Raw genomic sequence first — 27,367 nt, 5'->3', positions numbered from 1 at the left:
GAAGTCGAAGATGGCAGTGAGCCAGGGCCACACCTTGCTGGTGGCAACAGAGCTGTCCAGGCCTCTTAGCTCCTGGGAGCAGCCCAGCCTACTGCATCGATATTCTCTATCCTTTGTAGCCCAAACCGCGCTGGCTCTCCTGGGACCCTTTTATCGTACAATGTCGCTTCAGCAAAAGGTTATGTAGAAGAATGTGGAAGTCTCTCCCGCATATTAACTAGAAGAGTGTTCTTGAAAAAGCACAAGAAGAAAGAAACCTTAAGAGTCCACCTCTCTGGGTCTGAGGTGAGATGGAGCACAGGTCTGGCCAGATTCTGTCTCCAGTCCTGCTTGACTGGGACCCAGGTATGTCACTTCATTTCACTGAGCTTCAGATTTCTTGTCTGCTAAAAGTGGGACAGGGACAAAAGTCCCCATTGCTAGTGCTCTGACACTGTGAGGCCATCTAAATAACTGCACTCACATTCCAGAACAAGCAGAAGACAATTGGTGTTGCATTCAGGCCTTGCCAACTAAGTACATAACAGGCAAGAACACACTCCACAAGCACTTGAGGCATGTTTCCACCGCCTATCCCTGACAGCCCTACTGTGCACCTTTTTTTTTTTTTTTTTTGCTGGAGGTGGGGCTTGGATACACCTGCCAAACAGTTTATTATTAGATAGCTGTGATTTTGTTGTTGTTGTTGTTCCAGTGTTTTTCAAGACAGTCTTACCATGTAGCTTTGGCTGGCCTGAGACTCACCATGTAGACCAGGCTGGCTTGGAACTCACGGAGACCTTCCTGCCTATGCTATGTGTGTACCATACCTGGCAACCAGATGGCTTTTTAAAAGAATAGCACAAAAGTGTTTTGTGTTAAACGGGGTATTTTTTAAAGCCCTGTGCTTAACAAACACTGCTCATCTGAAGACATCCCTTCCCAAGCCATGGCTAACCCTAGCCTAAGCTTTCAGAAAAGCCAGTCTTTTCAGAGAGACAGTGTGAGGGGTAGGCTTGTGGAAACACAAAGCAAGCTTTCCTTGGCAGAGGCTGCCAACCAAGAGGGTTCTGTATGCTGTTCTGTCAAATGCAGTATGACAGAGCCTACCTTCAGTAGGTGACAAGTGCTGTAAAATCCTCTGGCATAAAAATGGTCTCAGCAGGTCTCTTTGGTATCACTGGAGAGGGCAACCTGAAGGGTCATCCTCTTCTCTGTGAGGTTTACTTGCCCCCTCCTCAGCCAATCAAAATGTTACAATGAACAGTAGAACAATGAGCCTTTTGCAGATCCAATGCCCAGGGAGGTTATGTTTGTATTACACAGCAGAAAATAACATGAATGGCAGCTCAGAGCATGGTCCAGGGTAAATTACTCTGCAGTCACAGAGTGACCTATGATCAGTGTCCATCTACCTAGGGCCCTTGGACATGAGGGTGCTAGGAAGCTCTACCTTGCTCAAACCTACTCCTGCTTCAGGCCCGCTGCAAGCCTGGGTTCAGTCTGTGTGTACTCATAGGCACTAACTAGGGAGTTCAGCAGAAGGGTCTTTCCCCCTACTACCCTATCTCACTCAATATTCCAGGAGAGTCCATTCTAACCATGGCAAAGGGCTACTCCCAGAGTGCTTCCAGATGTGATCCCTGCACACTTCGGTTTCTACCTCTGCAAACTGGAGGTGAAGGAACATTCTAGTGACAGAAAGTCTACAGAAAGGAAGTGGGCTGGAGAGATGGCTCAGCAGTTAAGAGCACTGAACTGCTCTTCCAGAGGTCCTGAGTTCAATTCCCAGCAACTATCTGGTGGCTCACAATCATCTGTAATGGGATCAGATGACCTCTTCTGGTGTGTCTGAAGACAGCGACAGTGTACTCATATACACAAATAAGTAATTAAAAAAAAAAAGGGAAGGAAGGAAGGGAGGCTGAGGCCTGGTACCCAGCAGGTTTTTACCCAGGCTCTGCTGCTATACCCCATCAGTATCCTAATCCTCATTATCTAGCACTGTAATCTACTAGGTTTTGATTATGGCCCCAGGACTTCCCCATCTTTTCCCTGTACGACTCAGGGTTCCTTGGTATAGAGAATGGCAGGCCAGTGGTTCTGGTTCAGGAAGGTGATTAGGGAACAGGTTAGGCTCTGCATCCCTCTGGCTGTCCCCAGCCAGGGTCTGTTCAGGAGCCCCATCGGGAAGGGGACACAAGGGTATTGAGAGACGGGCTGTCGTATCCTTGGAAACAGGTGTGGACTTGCCAATATCCCTTGACTTTTCAGTGTTTCTACCTCTGAGCTAGTCATGCTCTCTGCCTAGTGAGCCCTTCTTTCCCAGTGCCTTCCAAGGGATGTATTTCATAGCAGTCATAGCTCAGTGCCTTGTCAGCTGCATGTCCTATCTGGCTTGCTCTGTGCCCACTCTGATCTAGAGCTGCTCATATCCACACATACTCCTTTGTCCTGCACCACAGGCCTCAAGCACAATGTTAAGAATATTGAGCTGCCAATGCTCCTTCTCTGGCAAAGAATACTGTGCTCTGAGTCCCCTTCCTCTGGGACACCTGCCAAGGTGTCCTAGGGCAGGGCCTCCTAGACAGACGTATGGGCTGTCAGCAATATAGCTTCACAGCCACAAATAGAAGGTCAGGCTGACCTAGTTCAGCCTGATCTGGATAACCCTGATGCAGTACCTCTATTCTATACTCTAACCTTCAAGATGGCCTCCCCCATAGTTTTTCCTGGTCACTTCGGCTCTGGTTGAAGCCCTAGACCATAAGCCTGTATGGCCAGAGCACCCATGAGACTGCTAGTGTCTCACTGAACCAGGGAGCTTCCTGAGAGAATGCCTTCCACACTAAGCCTGTACACAGGGCAACACAGTGACCTAGTAGTAACAGTGACTTAATTGGACAGCAAATAGTGGTCTGGAGTCCATATCTGACCCCTAAGCGGTTAGCTGCAACGTTGATATTGTATGATTTTGAACAGAATGTGTCACAGAAACATCTAGATTTTGGGTCTTGAGAAAGTGGGTGACAGGTACTCTGTTACATCTCCAGGAAGACCAACTGGCCCTTATGGCCTCCCCTGCACTGCCAGCTTGGACTGGCATTATGCAAGCATAGGTTCCTTCAGACCTGCCTGATGAAACAAGATAACAGGTTAGCATTTTACACAGGGCTGACCATGCCTTCTCCTGTGGGGAGAAGTAGCACTATGAGCAGAAAGAAGACAATAGGCGGAAACTCAGTGAAGCTGCTCCTGAGAGGTGGCAGCCTGCAGGGGTAACTGGGACTTTTCTCAGGTGGGCGGACACCTGTCCTGTTCCCTCCCAGTTCTGCCCTTTGGAATATGTGGAAGCTGACCTCCTGTTCTTCCTGCCCCTCTCATTCTCAGAGTACTACTTCTGGCTTATACACCTCTCCCTGGTCAACCGTCCCCTAAAAATGTGAGGTCAGATCTAATAAATCTCATTGGGACCCAGTCCAGCAGGAGTCTCCCACTGCTTTTCCAAAACATTCCACTTTCACTGAGGTGACCTGAGGTGACTCCAGTGAGCACATTAGCTCCCCAAGAGGCTCATCCCGAGATGAGTTAGCTGCACCCAAGGCTGTCTCCTAGAAAACCCTGAAGGATTACATTTTGTCTCTTTCCTCAATAGTCAGCAAACTTAACTCCTCTCCCATGGCAGCATACATATGTCCTGGATATAGAAATGTACAGGTGAGTCCTTTTGCATCTGGGGCTGTCAGGTGCTTAAACAGATCCTACCTCATTCACTTCCTGACAGACTCACCAGGAAAAGCTACCATCACTGTTGCACCAAAGGGAAAATTAGGCTCAGCTACCTTGGGGCAGTGACCTTCAATTCTTTTGGATATGAGTCTTTCCCTCTCAGAGAACCGGGGCAAGCCTGGGGCAGAAGCAGCCAATTAGTGTGGGAGTAGGAAGAGGTGCAGTGGTGGGCAGGTCTCCCAGATGCTGAGGTGAGCAGGTTTACAGCAATGTCTGTCACTGGATGCTTGTGACTGCGACGCTCTACCAGAGCACCCCTTGGGTTAACAGGAGAAATAACCAAGCAAAGCAGAGCAATGCCAGGCCTGGGCTTTCCTAGAGAAATCTCAGCATGTGCACCCCAAGTGTGGCTGCAGTGCCTGCAAGCCCTGGGATTGGGTCTGATCTGCTACAGATTATCAGCTAACACAGGACAGCAGGGGCAGATACAAATGATGCAAGTCAGATGATGACTGTCTAGGTGGTGGGCTGTCAAATCCCCCACGCGAAGGAACAACACGGCTTTACGCTCTGTGTAGATGAGGCCTCAGAAAGGAAGGAACTTAGTGACATGGAGAATGAGAAGGTTCTCTTGGCCCTAAGCTTCCCAGAAGCTCCAAAATGGGAGTCTGGGGGCAGCTAAGAATTAAGAAACAGGCTGGGTCTTGAGGTCAGAGAACTGGGTACGGCCTGGAATTCCCAACATCTGGCTGCAGGAAGCTATGTCAGTTTTCTGTAACACTAAGCACACACACCAACATGCAGAGTTATGCAAATGATGTAGTACCATGAACATGAATACAGATCCATGGCATTCCGATGGGTGCCATTCAGCTCCTTACACCTCAAAGACATCACCTCAGGGAACCTTAATTGGGCATGGATCCCCCAATACCTGCCATACCCCTCCAAACCTATGTCCTTAGTCTGTGGCTGGACTCTGTTTATCCAGACCCCCCTGTGCAGCCTTATCCTCTCCTTGGCTGGGGGTTGAGCAGAAACAGCTCAATCAGGATATAATCGTTTTTAATTAACGTGCGGATCATTTCACAGGCTGATCTCCTTGGAGACCACAAGGAAGACAGTCTTCTAGGATTTTCTTTCTTTTTGCTCTCCCAGTGTATCCCTGTCAGCAAAAGGCCACACTTCACTTCTACCTACCACCTACAACCTTGAGAATGGCACAAAAGCCTGGGTCTCCTCAAGGCCACCAGGAGGTTACTGTACACTCACAAACATACATGTATACAAGCTTGCATCCCACCCCAACAGATACCTGCAGACACGTGCATGCATCCACATGCAGGGCACCCACAGGAGAACAGAGGCATGTGTGTCTAGACAGGAGATGCATGTGGAGGCAGGAGGGTCACAAGTTTGAGGCCAGATATCTACATAGTAAGATCCCTGTTTCAAAACATTAAGTAAGGGGGAGGAGGATGAGAAGCACACATATGGGCACACCCCAATACACGACACAGATGAGCACTCACCTGCACACATCCCACCCAAATGTCCATATTCAGCACAGTTTCAACCTTCAGGGATGAAGTGCTGGCAGGGAGGAGACAAAAAGGGCCCTGTTCTTGGGTGGGGAATCGGAAGCCACAGCTGCCTGCTACAAGGTTCTCTAAGGCTTGGTGCAACATGTTTGGGGTCAGAAGGACCTAAACCACATAGAAGCATACAGGTCCCAGGCTAGTGGCCTTTCCTTTCCCTGTGGAGAAGGTGACAGAATGAACGGCACTCAGCCCTGTATAGCCGCCCCATGGTGCCCAGCACCAACTGGCCTGACATTCCCACTGGAAGTAGTATCCCCAGTCTTTCTTCTGTATACCTGATGAGGTCCACAGGACTTTCTCTTTGCTTCCTTTATTTGACCTAAAATCCGTTCTATCCCATTTCTTTTTTCTTCCTTCTTCCATTCTCTTCCAAATCCACCACATTGAGGTGTCTATAGTCAACCTCAGATCAAAAGAATTCTAAGAATTCTAAATGGACTTAACTGATCCCCATCCCAGACACAGTACATCTGATCAGTACTTATACCTTTCCAACTCCTAACAGACCACAACTGGGTCTCTGAACTTGGAAGCTGCAGCAGAGAGAGGAATTACCTCCTGGGGCCTGAATTCTACAGCCGCACCTCTCTTGATGCACTTGCATCTGACCCTCAGCTTTTCCCTTTGGAAAATGAGATGGTAACAGGGTAAGAGGTGGGGGCGGAGGGTTAACCAACTTCAGGCTGGGGACTGGGCTAGTAGCCCTAGTCCCACTGCCACAACAGTGTACATGACACAGAAGAGGTTAGGAGCCTGTTTGCTGCTGCTCCAGGTACAGCAGGGACAAGCTGAATGGCTCTCCTCACCTGGTCTGTCATCTATGAAATGGGCAAGCTCAGCCTAGGACTCTTCCCAGATACAATAACCCACGGCCAGATCAGTAGCAGGTTCCTGATATGTGACCTTGGGACTCACTCCCCTCTGGGTTCTGGTTTCCTCTTCTTGAGTCAAAAGAGGGAGGTCAGACAAGTGACTCATTGCCAAGGTTCTTTGTAGCACCAAGAAGTTTCTAGACACTGGGGAAGGAAGAACGGTGTCCTACTTAGCCCAAGAAAGCTAGAGAAGCCTTTTTCTTCCACTGCAGGCATGCTGGAGCCTTTCACTGTGGTGGCTGGTGGCGGCAGCAGCATTTTGAGGAAATCACCTTTTTTTTTTTTTTTTTTTTTTTTTTTTTTTTTTTTTTGGTTCTTTTTTTCGGAGCTGGGGACCGAACCCAGGGCCTTGCGCTTCCTAGGTAAGCGCTCTACCACTGAGCTAAATCCCCAGCCCGAGGAAATCACCTTTAAACACCAGAAAAGGCGCTCTACATAAAATATACGCATCTACCTCATTTTGTCCCAGTATAGGGAGCAAAGGGCAGTAGAAAGCAAATTACACCAAACCTACTTGACTGGAAAGGCCTGAAGATATTAACCTTGGTGCTTACAAAGAGCTGGTTACAAAACAGGAAAAGGCTGGTGTTATCAGCACCCCCTCAAAACAAACAAACAAACAAACAAACAAACAAAAGCAGAACATACATACATCTAAATACAGACAACTCATGAAAGCCTTTAAATCACCAACCATCAAAGCCAACCTGTGGGAAGAACCATACCAAATGCAAGCATTGTCAGAGACCATTAAGACACTCAATAATCTGTTTGTTTTCTCTGTTTTTCTGGGTGTTTTGTAAACTGTGTTATTATATATATGTCAAGAATACCTTTAAAAAATGACCTGCTGCTTCTAACCCCTTCACTCACTGACTCACTCATTAATCATTAATCCTATGTTTGTCTAGCCAAATACCAGACAATATTGTCTGCTGTGCCTGGCTCTGAGGTTCTATGAGAATAGCTTCAGCCTACAGGAAGTGGAGGTGATGTTCAGAGCAGGGTCAGTAGTCCCCTCTGTGCTGTATCCCCAGCCCTCCTTCACCACACAAAACTCTCCAAGGTGCTTATGCTCTGGGGTTGAACAGTAGGCAGCAGCAAGCTTGGCAAAATGAAGCTCTATGTCCCAGAGTCCTCATCTCCAAGCTGTTTCAACTCCCAAGTGTCGCAGTCTATCCTGGGGGTCAGAAAGTCACTCTAAAAGACCCAGGTCTTCGGCTGTAGGGGTGAAGGTGTGGGTGTGGGTAAGACAGAGAGTCAGGAAGGAAGGTCTGGTTGCTCTTCTTCCTAAACCCAGCCCCATGATGGATGACATCCCTCCTAGTTTCCGTGCCCCGGGCCCAACCTTTCCCTTGAGCCACAAGGCCACAGCTCGGTTGCTTGACCCACAAGCTCTGACTCTTGTTTCCTACAAGCACCCCCTAAATGAGGAGCCAGCATGCATCCTGTCGAGCTAGTGGCAGAGAGGCTGCTGCCTTGAACAGGGAAAGGCGGTCTGGATCTGCAGCTCCTAACAGGCAGTAGCATGCTGTTAGCATGGAGGGGCTAACAATGCTTCTCTGTGGTTTAGGGACTGACAGATTTCAGGGAGAAGGTTAACTCTTCGGGTTCCTGGACACAGCCCCAGAACACTCTAAAAACAATCCATTTCCCTAACCCCAAAAGGTACTTCCTTGTTCCCCTAAGAACCGTGTTTCTACGGAGAGAGGTGTCTTCCCTGGCTTCAACAGACAGCCTATTTACTATGGTATCTGGACTCCCCCACCCCCAGCAGCTCAACTAGTCATCTATCAAAGCTGGGGTTCACAACGCCCACCCAGCCCCACACCTCTCCACAAACCCAAAGATCTGACAGCTTTCAGTGCCAAGGCTCTGACCCAGACGATCCCCCCCCCCCCTTGGAGCTAAGCCCTCCCCCTTTCTGGACTGCAGTCCCCAGGAATTCTCTGGGACAGACCTCCGTTCCCATGGCGCCAGTGTAGAAAAAGAACTATTCCTACCACCCTCCCCCCTTAGCAGCCCTTCACCCCCATTTCATCCCAGGAAAAGTACAGGCATCGGATCTCTGGGTCACCAGAGCAGTGGTGTCTGCTGTGGATTTCAGGAAGCCAAGCACTTCGTCATACAAGCACATCACCTCCGGGATCACCTCTTAGCCTGCATTGTACAGGAGGGGAGGAGGCTGAGGTTAGAGTGGTTCTCCTACGTGCCCAAAGGCACCAGCCAATCGTCAAGCCCGGTTGGGCAGAATCCACAGCCCAGCCAGTGCACCCCAACTCTCCCTGCTGGGCACCCCTATTCGCCTTCCCTCCACACCATCCAGTGGTAACCTCTCCAACCCAAACAAGGAAGAAAGAGGGAGTCCCTTCCCCTGCCTAGGGCTCAGGGTCAGCAGTCACAGGAGAGGCTGAGTCATGACCCCTGCCCCTCACCGCAAAGGCATGAGATTTTATTGTCAGCTTGGCCACTCAGCTGATTTAGCTGGCGCAGGACAGAGGGAACGCAACAGGGAATGGGGAGGGGTATCTAAGGGAAGTGTTTGAAGCCGATCAGTCCACCAGATCCGGAAGCTGCCGGGAAATGGGGGTGGGGGTAGGGGGCTTAAACGCTCCAAGGCTGAGAGGAGGGGCAGCAGTAGCACCCAGAGGCGCCAGGGAACTGTCCCCCGGGAGACGGCACTCTCGGGAAGTTTCTCACTGGTTGCTCACAGTAGGACCGGTGCTCGAAACGCCCTCCCAGGCCGGACCAGCTTCCCGATACAGATTGCGAACTTGAGGTGAACTCCTTCCTTCTCCAGCATCCCCATCTGCGGCCACCCGCCGCGACATCTCAGCCCCAATTCTTCCACCAGTAGCTCGGTCGCCGTGACCGCTCACCAAGGCATTGTGGAGCAAAAGGGAGGGGAGAATCCCCAGCACAACCTAACTGCTGCGGCCATTAAAAAAAGAAAGAAAGAAAAAAAGAAAGAAAAGAAATTCCTTCTCTTGAGACTGATCCCCTCCACCCACATGGAAAACCTCCAAACACGCAAACCCGCAACTCCAACAAGGATCGCGGCGCGGTGGGAGGGGGTGCCCCCGGCGACCCCCGTCAGCAGCCCCACTTCGCGGCAGGTCAGAGCGAGGTGGCAGGCCGGGATTCAGGGAGCCCTCTTGCCCGGAGCAGCCCGCCGAAGACACAAAGCTTCGCCGCCAACAATACCTGCGGGCTCCTCCTGGGTCTTGGGGCGCCGGCGTGGCGCGTCTCGCAGTCTCCCTTTTCTCTTGCCGTCTCTCTGCAACGGTGCGCTCTTCCCCTCGCTTCTTCCAGTACCCGACCGCCAGATGAGATCCTTGGGAGAAAAATATGTGAGCGCTCACACGATTCCTTTCTCTGCGCGCCGCGAGCGCTGGCGCTGGGCTCGTTCCTCTCTTTTCGCGCTCCCGTGCGCGCCGCGCCTCTCCAGCCCCTCGCTTCCTGCTCAGCAGCGCCTGCGAGTGCCCTCAGTAGCCATTATTCACTGGCCGCCGGGGGGACAGGAGGTAATTAGAGACGGCCTTGTGGCCACGTCCACTGGGCTAGCACGATGCGGGCGCAGGGCGCGCGCGGGGAGGGGCACGCGACAAGGGGGCTTGGCTGCGCGCAGCCCGCGCCCCAGACGCGGAGGAGGGGAGAAGAGGGAGGGGGCAGGGAGGAGGAGTGGTAAGCTGGGCGCGAGCGGGAGGAGGGGGCGCCAAGGAGACGCTCTCGCGGCTCTCACCGCTGTGGCCAGGTCACTGCTGCGAGGTTCCTAGGCGCCTAAAGACCGAGTGGGGGCGGGGAGGGAAGGGGGTGCTGTGCGTGCGCGCGCGCGTGCCAAAGCTAGAAGGGAGGGAATGCTTTAATATTTTTTCTAGTGACTTACGAGCCCACGGGTGAGCCCTTGGCTGTGCGTTCAGGACCGTGTATCAGTGTGGCTATAAATTCCTGTTCTGCCCTACGTGTGAATGTCACGGGCTGGTGATGGGGGGCGGGGGATTAACTAGAAACCAGCCTCTGAACATGCTGGTAGGTCTCGGCGGGACTGAGTGATGCAGTGGTTGCGTGGGGGTGGTGTTTGTGTGCGATTGTTTATAGGTGGTAGTGTGACTGCGTGGGCGGGGCTGCCTGCGTGGGCTGTGTTCCGAGGGCGTTGTGTATTCGTATGGGCTTGTTTGTGACTGGGCTGGCTGCTGTGTGGGGCCAAGGGACTGAGAAAGTATGGACATTGCGCCTGTGCGTACACTGGCCACACGCAGGGATCTGAGGCTGCCTGTGATAGTGTAGGGTCTGAAACCTGGTAGGCAGAAGCTGGCCCTTGAAGGATCCCACCGAGCAGAAAAGCTGTTTAAGGTGCGAACAAGCAGTGCTGGGGTTGGGGCACAGAATGACGTGTGGGAGTTTGTGTGTGTGTAGGTGTAGACAAGTAGGAAGGGACCTTCATGACGTGCCTCCTTTCATTGCACCAGAGATGCACCTCAGAGATCCTAGCACTTACAGACCCAGGAGTTCAGGGTTTTGAGGGGGCAACACTGGTTGATCCCAGGATATATCTTCGAGGCGGGCAGCAAGGGAGGTAGTGCCTGAAGATTCCCAGAGAATAAGATGAAACAAAGAAGACTGGGACTTTGAGGCTGGACCTGCGGGAGTGGGGGCTGCCACCACACTAAAGACAGACCCCTGGGAACACAGAAATGCTACATAGACGCAAACTGAGAGTTTTGCCAGCCAGCCCTTTTCTAAGTCACCCACCCAGCCCACCCATTCTATCCATCCAACCATCCATCCATTCATTAATGAATCTATACATCCATTCAAGTATCCATCCAGGTTTTCCAAGTCAAGATTAATTACCCAATCCCATTCTCCTACACCTTTTCCTCTTCAGGCACCTATCTGTTCTGTGGGAAAGAGCTATCTTTTTCACACTTAGGAGCCAGGGGCTGACACTTCTAAACCCCACCTTGCAGGTGCGAAAGTCTCCATAGACCCTATACCCCATCCCACCCTGCCCATGATGGTGTGCCTCCTATGCTAGGGTGAAGGTGGTGGTGTTTCTTCCAGCTCTCCCTGCAACCTGGTGAGGTCTAAGAGGGAGTTTATGACAACAGTTGTTCTACCTCCTGGCCCTAGTCTTGAAAGTCACCCTAGTCTACATTGGAATGGAAAGATGCTTTAAAAACAGACTCAAGGTTGGGCATAAGGTAACTAACTGACTTGGAATCCCAGCACTTAGGAGGTAGAGGCAAGGCAGGAGTTCAAGGCCATCTGATATATTCCAAGTATGAGGTGAGGCTGAGATATTTGAGACCCTCTCAGACAAAAAGTAAAGAACAGATCTCCTCATCAAGTGATTGCCCGGAGCCCTTGTTCTCTTTACAGGGAATCAGCAATTACAGCTAAGCTTGGCATTTCTGAGTTTCCTCTGGTCCCATTATGCAATAAGGACCTCCTTAGTCACTTAAAAGAAAGCAAAGCAGACCTCTGTCAAGGTTGAAACTTAAAGGATAAGGTCTAATCTCCTCACCTTTGAAATGCAGGACTGCTTAGTTTTGGACTTTAATGACCTGTCCAGGGACCCTATGTCACTCAGTCCTGAGACAGCCACGAGAAGCAGAAGGCCTGCTGTGGGCACCATCGAGTCACTAACAGTCATAGACTGACCTCTTGATCCTCACCTACAGCTTCCTAACTTACCTATCTCCTCTATGTAATCACTCACAAGGCCAGGTGTACGAGTTGAGCATACAGCTGACAGTGTGTGCCCATGCTGGAGGGCTGAGGCTGACTCTCTTCCCTGACTCTTAAATTTTATTTTGTCATTAAAAAACAACTTAAGGGAGGAAGATACTGGAGAGATGGCCCAGACTGTTCTTCCAGAGGATGAGGTGGGAGTGGGTATGGGGAGTAGTCAATTCCAAGGACCCACATGGAGACTTACCACCATCTGTAACTCCAGTTCAAGGGTTCAGACACAAATACCAGGCATCCATGTAGTGCACTCATACATATAAAATATAACATAAATATTTTTAAAATTTCATGTTATTTCATGCATATGAGTGTTGTACCTGCATGTATGGCTGTGCACTCTGAACATGGTTGGTACCTGTGCAGGTCAGAAGAGGGTGCTGGATTCCCTGGAACTGGAGTTACAGATGGTTGTAAGCCACCTTGTGGGTGCTAGAACCCAAATCCAGGTTTTCTGCATGACCACCATGTGCTCTTAACTGCTGAGTCACCTCTCCATTCCCCACTCCACCCCCCATAAGCCCCCCTGCCCCAGCCCTTCTGACTTTCTTGATGTCATACCCTTCCTCTGGCTTCATTACAATGCCCCTTCTTACTGTACCTGCTGGTTCCTCTGCCTGAAACACTTTCCCATTTCTAAGTGGCAGAAACTTCCCTAATTGTATTGTTTGGTGTGTCCTCCACTGGTAGGTTGGTACCTGATAGACATTCAGTATTTGGTAATGAATGATGGTGGATGAGTGAAGTTTAGCTAGGCCTTCTGTTTATAACCTTGATTCAGCCATGGCTTCTTTATGAACTGACAGCCCACTGAAAAGGGTGATGGGTTAGAGAAACTTGGGGTTCAGTCACCAAGCCATGAGTACTCTTGACAGACCCAGGAGGGTCTAAGGAATGAGGCAGTGATGCATGACTTGTCCCCAAGAAAAGAGGAGTACTTATTTGTTCTAGGGGTCCTAGTTGGCTCAGAGGAACTCTTAACTAGAAAGGTCAAGAGAAGCTGTATTCACCTCTGCCCAGTACAGTATCTAGCATGTGGTACTCGCAACTCAATCTGTATTTATCAAATGACAAAGTCAAAACTCACATTTAAACTGCATGAGTCTAGCCTCTGGCTTGTTCCCTAAGACTCTGCTGGCAGGGTTCTGTGTGGTGGCAGGCGGGTTTCATGTAATCATTTTCATGTAAGGGATGGCCAGGCATAGGGCTACAGGGCAGGAGGGTTTCCATGTCCTGAGCCTCAGATTCCAATAGGTAAGTCCTGCCTGGGGACAGCAGAGTGGTGGTCCCTACTAAGTTCGGGAGAGTTTTATTTTTATGGGTGCTTCCCATAGGTGTGGCTTGGGCTCCTGGAGAGCTGACCAGCCTGCCTCATAGTTGCCCATGGCTATCTGAACAGCCGCTCTATTGCACAGTGAGAGAGAAGCTAGAGAAAAACAGGAAGGCTGGGGACTTAAGCAGGAACGAAGTCTGGGGCTGGGGGGCACAACACAAAGGACAAGGCCACCAAGGACTGGGTTAGGAAGAGGAGAAGGACATGGACCCTGTCCCTGAGATTCAGAAGTCAAGTTCAAACAACCCTGGGCCGATAACTTCAGGCTAAAAGTCTACAAGGCTGAGGTGTTTTTTTTGTTTGCTTTGCTGGAGTGGGGCATGTTTTACATGTATTCTATTTGGAGAAGGGGTGGCAATTTTAAATCTCTTTATATCCTCTCCATTTCAGGGACTGGGTCACTAACATCCAATGATACTCTTCCCAATGTCACATAACTTTCAGGTGGTAAAAATGTTCATCTAGGGCTAAAGAGATGGCTCAGCATTAAGAGTACTGATTGCTCTTCCACAGGTCTCAGGTTCGATTCCCAGCATCCACATGCCAGCTCACAACCATCTGTAACTCCAGGATCTGATAACCTCATACACAAATGCAGAAGGCAAAACACCAAATTTAAAAGTGTTCATGTACTTGTGTGTGTGTGTATATATTTTCTGTTTTGTTTTTAGAGTCTTCATCTGCAGGTTTGTAGACATGTGCTGAGTACTTACTGGGCACACGATGCTCTCTCTGCACTGAGATCTACAGCAAGGAATGAGACAATGATTCCATTTTCCTCCCCAGGCAGGCATGAAACAGAATGGAGAAGTAAATGATGTACAATCAACACGGTTCATTCTGAGAACTGCATCAGGCACTTGTGCCATCACAGTGTCCTTACGCAAACTAAGACATATCTCCAAACAACACTAGGAGACAATCTTAGGAATCTCTGTGGTACATGCAGTCTGTTATTGAGTGAAATGTTATGTGGTGTCTGACTATAGTTGTTACTCTTAGGGTGTTACGAAAATATAGAGCCAGGGAAGGGGCTGAGAGAATGGGGTGAGGGCTGGGTGTTTATACTGAATGCCAGGAGACTTAAGGCTCAGAACATAGCTGGAAAGACTATGTAGTGAACATTCAGATAACTGAAGGAAAAGCTAGAGGTGAGATCATAAGCAAAGGCCAGAGGCAGGAGAGCTCGTAGCTACCTTCAGTATGTCAAAGGAGGACAAATGCATACCCATAGGACATAGTACACCACAGTTAAGATATTCTGTTTTGCAGGGAACGTGATGGGGGTGTGGGAGTGGGGGAAGGTCTTTGTGGTGTTTCAAGCATAGGAAGGATATAATCTCCCCTAGGTCCTCATTATAACCCATGGCTGCCACAAAGAGACTGAATGTAGGGCCAAGGCAGGAGTAGGGAGGCCAGCAAGCATTAGGTCACATTCTAGCTTTAGTCTGATGGCAAGGTTCATGGTGCTAGCTGAGCTGCTAAGCTAACGAAGAGCTTCTGTGACCTGCTGTCCATGCTGTGGACACCAGAGCATGGAGAAACGATCCCTCAGGAGGTAGCAGCCTCAGCCTCCGTGATGCCCCTTCCACCTGTTAATCACCCTCATTGTCATCTGCTAACTTCATCATGCCAAAGAGGTCTCTCATTCATTGATTGTCCTCTGAATGAATAGTCTTCTGCCTGGGTCCAACATGGGCAACCTGTTACTTTCCCACCCACCTCTGAGCTTCAATATCATCATTTTATGAGTATGTCAACCCAGGTCAGCTGTCAGACCTCCCTCCTTGTAGATCTGATGTATTCTTAAACCAACAAAGCTAATCGACTGCTATAGCTCTGCTTTACCATGTACCTGTGGAGTATTCCTTGCATGACAGGTATAGTTAATGTGCTAGGGAGACGGCAGTGAGCAACAGATAACCCTGCCTGCCTGGGGGTGGCATTCACTGCCAGCCTGTACCTTTCTGTTCACATTAGAACCTTCTGCCGAGTAGCACTCTCTAGAGGAGGAATGCAGAGAATACATTTCTTTTTTTAAAGCAAAGAGCTTTGTGTCTCATCTAGTGGCAATACCATTGAGAATGAAAGCATCCCAATTCCTAATTTGTGAGGTATTTTCAAGCAGTTCATATGGTTCCCAGCCCACTTCTCTCCTCAGATCCCACAAGCTGACAGTGAAGATCAGAAAACCAGTTGGGTGTCTAGGGTTGGTGCTGGCAAAAGCAAGGCAGAAAGCTGCCCAGATGTCCACTGCTCCCACTTAGGAACAGAAATGCATCTCTGCCTCTGCCCTGGGCTGGGATCACTGATGTAAGTGAAAATGCAGACCAGGCTATCTCCAGCAGCCTTTCCTCTCTGCTGACTCTGATCTCATACATCTGTGGTTCTCCCTACCATGTGCCTGTCTGTCCAACCTTCTTCCCTAGCCTATATGACATCACCAGAGGCAGTCAACACCACTATAGGTTCACACAGGGCAAAACCTAAAATAGTCTCATACGCTAATCCCCGAGGAACCCTAGAGGCAGCTAAAGCATCACTTCTGAACTCCTGCAGTTGCTTCCTGGGCAGTCTAAGCTCCTCTCTCCATTTTTAGGGTCTTAGAAGTACCATGGTACAGGTGCTCAACTTTTCTATCACAGGCCTGAGTGAACTTCTAGAAGCCTCCAAACTTATTTGCTTGATGCCAGTGGCTGCAGAGGCCCAGAGGCAAAAGAGGAAACCATTTGGGCTGTCATCATGGCCAGACTCAGAGGATAGCCTCACCAGACCACATAGGCCTTTACTATATCTGGAACCCAAACCTAAGGATATGCAGAGAATCCAGAAGGGGCGCCCTGCCTTGGTTAACAGAAAGCCCTTGAGGCGTCCACTCTGACACTTATGCCATGGTTCTGTCCCCCTTCTTTCTCTGCTCCCCGTCTTCCTCTCCCTTTCACTGGCTCTCACTCTCCTTCCTTCCTCACTTATTTGGTCTTCATTTCCAGCTGACCAGACCTTCTCTTTCCCCTTATAGCCCAAACAGCTTCTTTCTCCACCTCTAGACTTCACCTACAGGCACTGACCTCTAAATAATAAGTTTGGAAGTTTCCAGAAATTCAGTCAGGCCCTGGACTAGAAGAAAAGTTGAGTGCCTGTATCAGGAAGGCACTGTCAAGCCCTCATGTACTCAGAAGTAAGCATGTGTATATACCACCTATGTTGGGCTGGGCTGGGCTACCATAATAGCTGCCCCTCACCTGGACACCGTTACTCAACCCCAAGTGCCCAAGAATGAGTACAGTGTGAATGCCTACCTCTGCCTCTCCTTCAGGACCCAAGGAACTAAGGAAAACCAAAGTCTGAGATGCTATGCCTTCTCAAATGCCTGACAGAAGTCACACACTTTTTATCTTTTGATAGGGGGAGGACTTGGAAAGAACTTAAAGAGATGGTACAGCCAAACTCATCTCACAAGAGTGCAAGAGACCTGGGGCCAGCCATGTCAAACAGTTGCAGGCTGCAAACAGAAGCCTCAAGGTGGAAACACTGTTACTCGAAGAGACAGAAAGGAGTCTACCTATATACAACACATAAATCATTTTTTAAAAATATGTAGCAGCATGGTATGATGGCAAACCCCTGTAATTTCAGCACTTGGGAGGTCAAGGCAGGAGGACTGCTGCTACAAGTCTGCTACAAGTCTGAGGCCAGCCTGGGCTGTAAAGTGAGACTCTGTCAATAAATAAAATAGTATAACATGTTCTATAGCAATAGAAAAGTAACTAAGGCGCGCGCGCGCGCACACACACACACACACACACACAGGTGTCAAACATCTGACCCTTAGGCTCCTTGACTTTTGGCCATCTCTGGATAGCTCTGGACATCTAGCCTCCTTTGATGTGTGGTAACAGGCATGCTACACCCATGGACTTCAGGGCAGTGAGGACTCTGGGGGACTAAGAGGACAAGGAGAAGGTGAAGAACCCCCACAAGCCTACTTAGAATAGCCCATTCAGCTTCTCTAAAGGACTGGATGAATCTAGGAGTAGGCCAGAGAGCTATCTGAACCTGCAAAGATATTAGATTACCTCTGGGAAGGAGAGATGGATGTTCTAATCAAAACTGACCCTGATGTGGCCTGTCATGTCAGCCCTCAGAATGCAGAGGCAGGATTGCCAGTGCTAGGTCAGTCTAGGCTATACTGCAAGACCATATTGGAAAAAAATCAAACAACAAATACAGAAACCTGACCCTTGGTTTGGCATGTTCAAGGTCCTGGGTTCAGTTCCCAGAACTACTAGAAGAATCTGTCCCCAGAAGGTCAGAGTCCCTGGAGAGGACTATACAGTCAGCTGTGTGGATACCTACCACAAATCTGGGGAGAGAAGAAAGACCAGGAAGAATGTCTGTTCTAGTTTTCTGCCCAGAAACTAGATTTCCCCCGGAACCCCTGCCTGAGTTTATGTGGTTGTGTCAGAGAAAAGGCCGGTGAGATGGCCAGCAAGCAAAGGTGTCTGTCTGGTGGCAAACCTGGTGACCTGGGCTCAATCCAGGACTCACAAGGTGGAAAGAGAGAGCCCACTCTGCTATGATACAAGTGTGTAAATTTTAAAAAAAGGGGGGGGGCATACAGAGCAGAATGTCCACTCAGCAACACATCCCACCTAGGACTTTACAGCAATCTTTTACGTCGTATGTCCAGTCATCTGGAGCAATTAGAAACTGCAGCTTGGAGAACAGAAGAAAGACATAGGACATGCACGGTACTCTCCACAGCAATAGAAAAGTAACTAAGGCACCTATCAATCATGTGAGGAGATAGAAACCTGATTGTCCGTGGCCTTTGGAGGCAGAGCCTTTGAGAAGTGTTAGGCTTGATTAGGTCACTGGAATAGAAGTCTCCCGTGACTTTCCAGAGAAAGGAGACAGACCAGAGTCAGAGATACTCACACTGCCATCAGGATGTGGTACGCCAGGGCTGTGCAGGGCTGTTTGGACCCCATACTTCCAAAACTGTGAGCCCAAAACAGACCTCTATTGAAGTCACCTATCTCAAGTACACGTAATAGTAATGAGAAGTTCATATAATTCTCCAAATCTGAGAGTGTGGAGGCTGAAGTTTGTCGTGCTCCTAAGCCTTAGTTTCTTTTCCTTTAAAATGGGAAGAACAGGGATCCTTGTGTAAAGGATGAACAGAAACTCATCTCCATGGAGTCGGCCATGACATGTCACTCCTGACAACAGTCCTTTCCTCCTGCTCTGTGAGGTCTGGGTCTTCCATGCAAGCTCAGTATGGAATTCCAGTTTCCTGGTGATGCTCTGAAGACTGGGACTGGAAACTGCTTCACTGTGCTTTCAAATCAAAAGCTCCTACACTTGGTCCCATGAAGAGTGACCACCAATACATGCCCTGGGCTACAGTGTCTGTCTTTTCATGACCTCCAAATGGCATTTGAGGGGCCCTTTGATCAGGCCAGGAACTGGGGTTCAAAGGGGCTCAAGCTGAGAAAGGTGGCAGCCAGGGCGAGATTCTACCTCCAAATAAGGCAGAGCCTGCTTACAGGCCGAGCTGCCCAGAAATGGAAGGTACAAGCGGCAACTGTGGTGTGAGTGGCCTGCGGAAGAAGCCATGCACGCAGAGAAAGCTGCAGCCGCCTGTAGCTGGGGCACTACCAGAGGACTGCTGGCAGCTGGGTCGTGGGACTCCCCCACAGCCAATGGGCAGGAATGGGTTCCAGAAGGCCAGAGCTGGGCCAGTGCAAACGCTACTGCTCTAGGATCCCACATAGCTGACTGGATGAGAAGCTAGACTCCTCCTCAGAATATAGAATATTTATTTGTTTTTCTAGAGGAATACCTACTTTTAATTTTTAAAGAAAGGGGTAAATGCACAAAGCAGAAAGAAAACAAAAGTTCCCAGCTTCCTTCACTCTATGAATTTCTGTAGATTCTTCCTGATCACTTCTTCTATGTGCTTCAATTTGAGTTAGAAATTTCTATCTCTAAAATATCTTCAACTATGACATCATTCACATATTAGAAACCTCACTTCTTTGAGAGCTGAAATGTAACAGTGAAAAAACACATTGTGCAGTTTTCCAGTTTTCATGAGACTCTGGGTTTGTTCTCCAGCACTTGACTTAAAATTCACAAGTCCAGAGGGGCTTGGTTCATCCACAGAGTTGCTCAACCAGTCCGGCCATCTTATTCAGGATGCTGTCCTGGTGGTAGTCTAGCTCTCTTCCCTCCCCTAGCCCAGCCAAGGTCACCAGCACTCCATACACTTATCTGTTCTGGACCTTTTTCTCTTTTTGCCTTTTGATGGAATTTCTTTATTTAAAATCTTATAAATACAGTCACAAATATATATATAGATAAAACCAGGGCATATAATGCAAAGTCAGATACACTTGCACTCATTAATTTTAACCCCCTTTGTTCTTTTTTTTTTTAAATATTTTTATTCATTCTTTGGGGATTCCTTAAACTGTGTTTTAATGATGTTCATCCTATTTCTCGTCTTAATTCTAAGATTTATCCCTATCTTCTGACTCAGTACCAACTTTGTGGGGGTTTTGTTGTTGTTTTAAAATAAGTAGTCAAATGTGTGCTGGCCAAATATACTCATAGTTGTTGGGGCCATACACTGGAGCTTGGGTGACCTACCAGAGGGCCATGCCCTTAAAGAAAACTCAGTCTCCCTCCTCCTGGAGCCATTGTCAGTAGCTCCTCAGTGGGGGTGGGGGCTCATGAGTTCTTCCCCTTCCACACTAGAATATTAACTGGCTTGATCTTGAGGAGGTCATACTCAGGTCACCATGGCTGCTATGAGATCATAAGTACTATCCTATCATGTTTCCCTAGACATTTCTATGGCCTTTCACATCCAGCACTGGCTGGTTGGTTGGTTTGAGATGTTTGAGACAGAATCTCACTACCAATCAATCCCTGGCTGGCCTAGAACCCAAAGATCAGCCTGCCTCTGCCCCGCAAGTGCTAGGATTAAAGGCATACACTACCACACCTGACCACAGCATTGTTGTTTATTGTTTGTTTTGCATTTTTGTTTTTTGTTTTGTTTTGTTTGAGACAGGGTCTCTCTACATATCCCTGGTTGTCCCGGAAGTCACTATATAGACAGGCTGACCTCAAAGTCAGAGATCTGCCTCCCAAGTGCTAGGATCAAAGTGTATGTCCCCATGCCCAGCTTCAACACTAGTATTTTTTTTTCTTTTTTTTCGGAGCTGGGGACCGAACCCAGGGCCTTGCGCTTGCTAGGCAAGTGCTCTACCACTGAGCCAAATCCCCAACCCCTGACGTATACTTTTAAATTCCTTTTTTCACCAAGTAGAATGTAGTCACTATTTCTATAGTGTTCCCAAGGCTTTACTTACACTTGATCTTTGCAAGTAAAGGGGGCTTGCTTTTTTCTGTTTGTTGATTGGTTAGTTTAGGGGAAATGCAGCTGAGGACCTTGAACTCCTGATCCTCCCTGCTTAGTCTCCTGAGTGCTTAGATTATAGGCATGCACAGCATCTGACTCCATGGAGATTTTTTTACACCATGATTTGCTCAATTGTAGTGACACCACTCCCCACCCCCACTACTAGTGTACGGCCTCCTCTTGACCTCTCTGCCTCTTTCAAAGACTTTATGGCAACCACACAATCAACTTAACAGAAGTCATACTGTTTCCTTGCTTACTCAGAACCTTCCAGGGCCCCCATCTCTCATAAAACTTAAAAGCAAACTCCTGCTATACCTCATGCTCCCCTATGTGTTACTCGCTCTGCATGTTGGATGACATTCCAAGTCCACTTGCCTCCTCTCCTCCCTTCTCTGCCAGTTTCCCCTGCTTCAGTCACATTAGCCTCTTTGTGGTGCCTCATGCACACCAGTGTAATCCCCCAGGGTCTTTGTGCCACCCCCCCTCTCCTGGAGTACACTTATAATTACTCTGTTCTTATACATCTGCTTTCTTTTTCTCTCCAACACTCACCACTTGACACATCTGTTTGCTGCCTTCTCTCCAGCTGAAATGGAAGTCCTAGGGGACACTATCTCATTCACTGATGTCCTCAGCACCCGAGCACAGAATTGCAGCTCAACTTGGTAACTGGGCAGTTCCCAATAAAATTTGCAACATGACAGACATCCGTGAAAAATCCAGGAGAGGTCACATAAAGTCCAAATGTCATTTCTATAGGAAGCATGGATGTGATCACACAGGGTTATACACCTGCAGGACCACCATCTGAGGGCCTTAAAAGTGTGGTTCTGGGGACAGTGAATTCCAGGAAAACCCATGTTTCCCCTATTGCTACTGCTGCTTGATGTAGCCTGCTGGCCTGTTCACCAGTTCTATATGCCCTCCAACTGCTGTGCCTTCCCAGGCATACTGAGCTCTTCTGCCACAAGTAGCAGTCCCTCATCATCCCATGGTTTCAAAGGTCATACCTGAGAAGCATGGTTTTGTATATGCTTGGTAAGAGGAGGTAGATTACAGGTCCCTCCACCCCAGCCTGACTCTGGCAGAGCCTAGCAGCAGCTCTTAGCTGTGTGATAATCAGTTCCATCTACATTGGGGCGAGGAGGAAGAAAGAAAGGGTCTGATTTGGTTCACACTGGATGCCAATGGGTGCTTGTTAGTCACCTGCTGTGCATCCCGCGCAAAGATGCTTAACCTGGAAATGTGTGGCAGTGGGAAAACAGACCTGGTAGGACAGGGGCTGGAAGAAGGGCCTCCTCTCAGCCCAGAGCTCCCTGTCCCAGGCCTCTCAGGCCCCTCCCCCATCCTTGTTTCCCCTAGAGAGGTTTCCAGTACACCACACTCAGGATTTTGCTGCATTCCTGTGAGTCATTCTCCAAACAAACCGTGTGATGGAGAGAAGGGATCTGGGGAGGGGATGGGAAAATGGAGAAGGAAATAAGACCCCCTCCTCTCCCATGCACACAAGGACTCCCTGGGAGAGCTGGAGCAGCAGGCTGGCTCTTTTTTTTTTTTTTCCCTTTTAAAGACAGAGTCATGCTATGTAGCACTGGCTGGCTTGGAACTCACTTATGTAGACCAGGATGACCTGAAAATCACAGAGATCCACTGGCCTCTGCAGGATTAAAGGCATATGCAACTACCCTGGGTCCTGGCTGGCCACTGAGCAGAGAACTTGCTGAGTGACCTAGGAGACCTGGGTCTCTTGAGAAAATGACCACAAAGGTCTATGCCTGCTAGATGCACAGTTTCTAAGGGGGCTCTGTCTCTGATGAGGCCAGTGTTGCCCTTGTATCTTCAAAGGAGCCTGTGGCCACTTACTTAGCTCTGTTTCCCTACCTCTGGAAATGAAAGGGCAAGTCTGTGATATGTTCAAGAGGCACAATGGTCAGGTGCTACTAGACTCAGGCAGTCCAGCCTTTCGATAGGCTAAGGCATGGAGTGGGAGGAGTATCTTTCCCAAGGACAAGAGACCAGCCAGTCTCTGTTCCAAGTCTAGTCTGTTCCCCTGAGGCGCAAGCAGCTACCACCTGCTCAGGGCTTCTTAGCAGGGTGCTAGTATGCAGGCCCTCCTCAGCAGGCTTTGCTGTCACATGGTGATGATCCCAGAGTGTGGGAGCTGGCTGGGAGCTAGTCTGTACCCTCCACTCCACACTCCAACTCCCACCCACCCCGCCTTACCTTCCTGCTTCTGGCTCTCACCCTGTATGAATTAGGAAGAGCCAGGCCTGGGAAGCCTGGAGCACCCAAGTATGTTTCTTGGAGATGTTGGTGGGGACCCAACCGATAGCCTCCAGAATCTCTAATGAACTGCATCCTGGAATGTAACTCCTTAACTCCTTAGGGACCTGGAGCTCCCCAGACAGCTCAACATTCTCACTCCCTTCTGGCCACACTGTCTGCCTGATGTTCTCAAAACTGCAATTCACAAAACAGACTCCTACCAAAGAGCCTTGCGCTGCGGCTCCCCACCACCTCCACTGTTCTTCCTGCCCTGAGTCTCAGCTCATCTGCTGCGATCTCAGTATACCTTCTCTGGCTCCCCAATTTCAACCTGCAAACGCCATGGCCCCCTGTGCTCTCCCTTTCACTTCCACGTCTGCTCTTCTGATATGCTCTGGACTACACTCAACTGGCTTACTCACTGTCCACCTCATGGTGTCTCCACCCTGTCAGAAACTCCATCAGGCCACAGTACATCCTGCCCCGGGGAATAGGCCACAGGTCCACAAATATCTTACTTGTGAGTGAATCACAACCCTGCCACTCAAGACAGGAGGTGGCCTTTGAAGTCTCTTGAGATGAAGAAAAAACTAGAGAGGAATATATACACCTCTTCTTAGCATATGCCTCCCAAATAAGAGTTTGCTGATAGGTAATAGCTGGTCCTTACTGCCCTCTGATATCCAGCCCCACCCTAATGTCAGCCAGGACACTGCTTAGGCCCGTGGCTCTCTGATTCCCATGTCACTGTGCATACAGGGTCTTCTCCACTGCTTTTCCACACCAGACTTGGCCCAGCCTGCTACCTTATCTTCTACCTCAGCATGCTCTCCTTGCCTTCAACTCAGGGCACTAGTGCTCCCATGAACTAAAGACCAGAGTGTCCCCCTTCATCCCGTTATCTGTCACTTTGCCCCATCTTTGCTGGCCAGGCCCAATAAAGGTCTGGTGCTTCCTGTACTTAGGAGACCAAGGCAGGAGGATCACAAATGGAAGCCCAGCATGGGCTACAGAGTGAGATCATCTCAAAATGAAAACTCAAAAAGGAATCGAGTTTAATAGTGAATGACTTTATTCCCAGCACTCAGGAGGCAAAAAGCAAGTGGATTTCTATGAGTTTGAGGCAAGCCTGGTCTACATAGTAAGTTCTAGGAGAGCCAAAGTTACATAGTGAGATCCTGCTATAAAAACAAAACAAACAGACAAAAAGGAAAACAAGGCTGGGGTTGCAGTTCGGTGGTACAGGGCTTCTCTAGCAGTTTGAGGCCCAGGTTCAATCTTCACTAGTCAAGTGTGGTGACTCATACTTACACTCAGGAGACTGAGGCAAAAGGACTGCAGCGTGAGCCAGCCTAGGGTAGAAAGTGAGACTACTGAAACAGATAATGTTCACTGTCAAGACGACCATCTAGACTCACTTAGGAGGCAGGCCTCTGAGCAAGCCTGCAGAGCTCATCTTCATCAGGTTGACTCATACAGAAAACGCCATCCCAATTGTAAATGAGGCTTTCCTGGGCAGGAATCCTCACTATGAAGCCCTGATTGTTCTAGAACTCTCCATAGAGATCAAGCTGGTCTTGAGCTCACAGAAATCAGCCAGCCTCTGATTTAGGTGTGTGCTAACATGCTGCTTTCTAATCCTTATCTGTGGGTAGAATGTGACCAGGCTCATGGTAGGGAAGTCATGAACAGTGAGTCTGATTAAACTTTTTCTCCCTCAAATTGTTTTTGTCAGATAGTTCATCACAACAGTGGAGGGAAGATTAAGACACTTGGGGCTAAGGAGATCTGTTAATGATTAAAGTATTCGATTTGCAAGCATAAGAAACTAAATTTGGGGGCTTGGAGAGATGGCTCAGTGGTTAAGAGCACTGACTGCTCTTCCAGAGGTCCTGAGTTCAATTTCCAGCAACCACATTGGCTCACAACCATCTGTAATGGATTCTGGTGTGTCTGAAAACAGCTACAGTCTGCTCATATAAATAAATAAATCTTTAAAAAAAAAAAAGAAAGAAACTAAAGTTGGATCCTTAACATGCATGTAATAAGCCAGTCATGGTGGTATATACTTAGAATCCCAGAGCAGAAAGAGAGAGACAAGATCCCAGGAGTGTGCTGGCCAGCCAACCTAGTTTATTAAACAATCTTCAGGTTAAATGAGAAATGGTGTCTCAAAAACTAAGGTGGTGTCCAGTGTTCTGACACAAGCCTTTAATCCCAGCACTCTAGAGGCAGAGAAGCAGGAGGAGCTTTGCAAGTTCCAGGACAGCTAGTTATACAGTTAAGGCCCTGGAGCTGGGGTAGGAGGAAGAACTATAGACCCACCCTCCACAGCTCATGTGTTCAAAACAAAACCCATACACACAGGGTAGTAAGGAGGCTCCCTCTCACTGTGCAGTAGCCATGACCTTTGAAGGAAGGAATCCTACCCTAGCTATGAAGTGTTTTGCTTGACAAGGCCAGAACAGGCCAAAGCCACTGAGTAAATACAGTCCTAGCTATATTCCTATCATAAAAGAGCAGAATTTGCTATAGACCAGAGGGCTTGAAGTAAAAGGTTCTTTTAATATTCATAGTAGCATTGTGCTTAGACCCCACTCTATGTCTCTACTTTCCATTTAAGACACTTGAAGGCTATAGTCCAGAGACTCACACAGCATGAAAGAAATTGGCCAACATGAAACTTGCTAATCCCAGGTTCCTACACACCTCAATGCTGATCAGGCCTTGACTGTCCACCAAGCTTGGATACAACCACCCATCCAGACTGGACCCTGGTCCATTCAGTTGGCTGTGTTCTGAGGAACTGGGCTGACTGCCAGCCAGTTCAGTGCTTCTAGGGACAGCTTTGCCAGGGAGGTCAAAGAGCCACAGAAGAATATATATAAGACTCTACACCAAGATGTCATGCGCAGACTTTCAAAAAAAAATGAGGCCTTCCATAAATCACAGAGGGCCACGAGTGTAAGAGGTCTGGGAAGCAGCAAGGAACAAAGAAAAAAGTCACTGCAATTTCAAAGACCCAGCATGGCCTTCAGACTGACTCAGTGGGTAAAGGTGCTGCCATGCCTTCTTAGAACCCCCACAGTAGAATAGAGAACCAACTCTCACAGGTTGTCCTCCGACCTCCACACACATGAATACACAGATACATAGATACATACGTACATGTATACATACAATAAATAAAATGTATCAAGAAAACTGTAAGACCCAACTCTATGATCTTTTTTTTTTCCTTTTTTCTGGAGCTGAGGACCGAACCCAGGGCCTTGCGCTTACAAGGCAAGCGCTCTACCACTGAGCTAAATCCCCAACCCCCCCAACTCTATGATCTTAATGGCTTTCAACCTATAAAATGGAGGTGTGACCAAAATCCTAGCACTTATATGTCTCCAACATGAATAGTATGTGCCCAACAAAGCCTGGAGTCATAACAATCACTGTCCCCATCACCGAGCCCCAGAAGCACAGCTCACTGCTTTCTGAGCTGTAGCTGGGCCTCCATTTTATAAAGTTAGAAGGCATGTCCCTTCTCCAGTTGTTAGAAGCATGCAGTCAAACAGTTCTTTACGTTTATGGGCTTGATCAGAAACCAGCCCTATCTCACTGTACCTCCATGGTACATGGTACATGAAGCAGATTGGACCCCACCCAGTCTCCAGGGAACTCTCCTCTGCATGGAAGCTCTGAGCCTTCAAGTTTGCTTGTTGGCTACCCAATTCCTGCAATAGCAAGCCGGGAAGGAAAGTGCAATGCTCACTACCTAGTCATCCAGGTAACATTTATTGAGCACCGGATATGTCCCACCTCCAGAACCCTAGTTTAAGAGAAACTACAGGCCTGGATCTGAAGTCCATTCTAATGGATGAGTGACTCTGGGCATTCTGCTTCTCCCCAATAGCTTCAGTGGTCCTATGTGCCAGAGTTACAAAATAGCAGGATTCACCTCAAGATGGTAACAAGCTATAAAGCACTAAGAGCTTCAGGTACAGGAAATATTCAACCTACAGGGTGACATGAGCTGCACAATGTTCCCTGGACAGTCAGGACAGGATCCTGAGATGAGCCAGTAGAGACATCCTTCCAGATTCCTACCACCTCATTAATCAGAGTACACTGGCTGGCTGGCTGTGATGCCACCTAGTGACCCCGGCAGCCTGCCCATTTACTGGCAAGGACATCTGGGGACAAAGACAAGGGTGGGGTTAATGTCTATCTAAAGACCAGGCATGTTAGGACTCTAGCCACCTTGAAGAGGCTTACCCACCAGGGCCCATTACCACCAAACACAGACACAGCCATGACTCCTGGGTCCCTGCGCACAATAGACCCTGATAAATACCTGCAGTGTCGATTGCCAGTGGTGACCAGGCAGCCTGAATAGGGTGCTGCTGAAGAC

The 27,367-nt window shown here is 48.8% G+C and overlaps 1 protein-coding gene across 5 annotated transcripts in view; it reads right to left on the bottom strand.

Annotated features, from left to right (window-relative positions):
• Window positions 1–27,367, bottom strand: part of Rai1 (retinoic acid induced 1) — a 95,000-nt gene that overhangs the window by 50,646 nt on the left and 16,987 nt on the right. For 2 of the 5 annotated variants that reach the window (XM_063269004.1, XM_039085953.2), the window contains exon 2: window positions 9,386–9,515. The exons of 1 other annotated variant lie outside the window; for it this stretch is intronic. The gene's annotated coding sequence lies outside the window, so the exon portion shown is untranslated. Of the gene's footprint in view, window positions 1–9,385; window positions 9,676–13,978 lie in introns of those variants that run through there. 2 more of the 5 variants (XM_063269005.1, NM_001271207.1) reach the window with 2 other exon arrangements.

The sequence above is a fragment of the Rattus norvegicus genome, chromosome 10 (genome assembly GCF_036323735.1).
Source record: "Rattus norvegicus strain BN/NHsdMcwi chromosome 10, GRCr8, whole genome shotgun sequence".
NCBI classification, from domain to species: domain Eukaryota; kingdom Metazoa; phylum Chordata; class Mammalia; order Rodentia; family Muridae; genus Rattus; species Rattus norvegicus.
Note: the sequence above shows the minus strand (reverse complement) of the source record. Positions and strands in the feature narration are given on the sequence as shown.